Below are 336 nucleotides of genomic sequence, written 5' to 3' on the forward strand. Positions count from 1 at the left end.
TCATTAAATTTATTTTCATCGACAACTACTTCTGTGCAGGGCCCCATCACAGTCCTCTTCAGTAACCCGGGGCCCCCCTGGGGGCCCCCCAGGGGCCCCCCCCCCTGGGGGCCCCCCCCTCCGCATACACTGCTGCAACCGAGGGGGGCCCCCCCGCCAGACGACCCCCCCAACCCACACCCACGCAACTGCAGGGGGCCCCCCCGGCGGGGGCCCCCCCCCAGCAGCGCACACAGCGGCTGCTTTCTTGAGGGTAGCATCGGCATAGTACCATATTTCTCAACCCAGTTTATTCGTATAACATAAGCAGGTGTAGATACACCAGCGGGGCCCCCC

General features: G+C 64.6%; 1 protein-coding gene across 1 annotated transcript in view; it reads right to left on the reverse strand.

The window, feature by feature from the left end:
* Positions 1–336, reverse strand: part of EMH_0056390 (dense granular protein GRA10, putative) — a gene marked incomplete at both ends in the record, with an annotated part of 4,035 nt that overhangs the window by 2,336 nt on the left and 1,363 nt on the right. The gene's annotated exons all lie outside the window — the stretch shown is intronic.

The sequence above is a fragment of the Eimeria mitis genome, genomic scaffold (assembly GCF_000499745.2).
Source record: "Eimeria mitis Houghton genomic scaffold, Emh_scaff2622, whole genome shotgun sequence".
In the NCBI taxonomy this organism is placed as follows: domain Eukaryota; phylum Apicomplexa; class Conoidasida; order Eucoccidiorida; family Eimeriidae; genus Eimeria; species Eimeria mitis.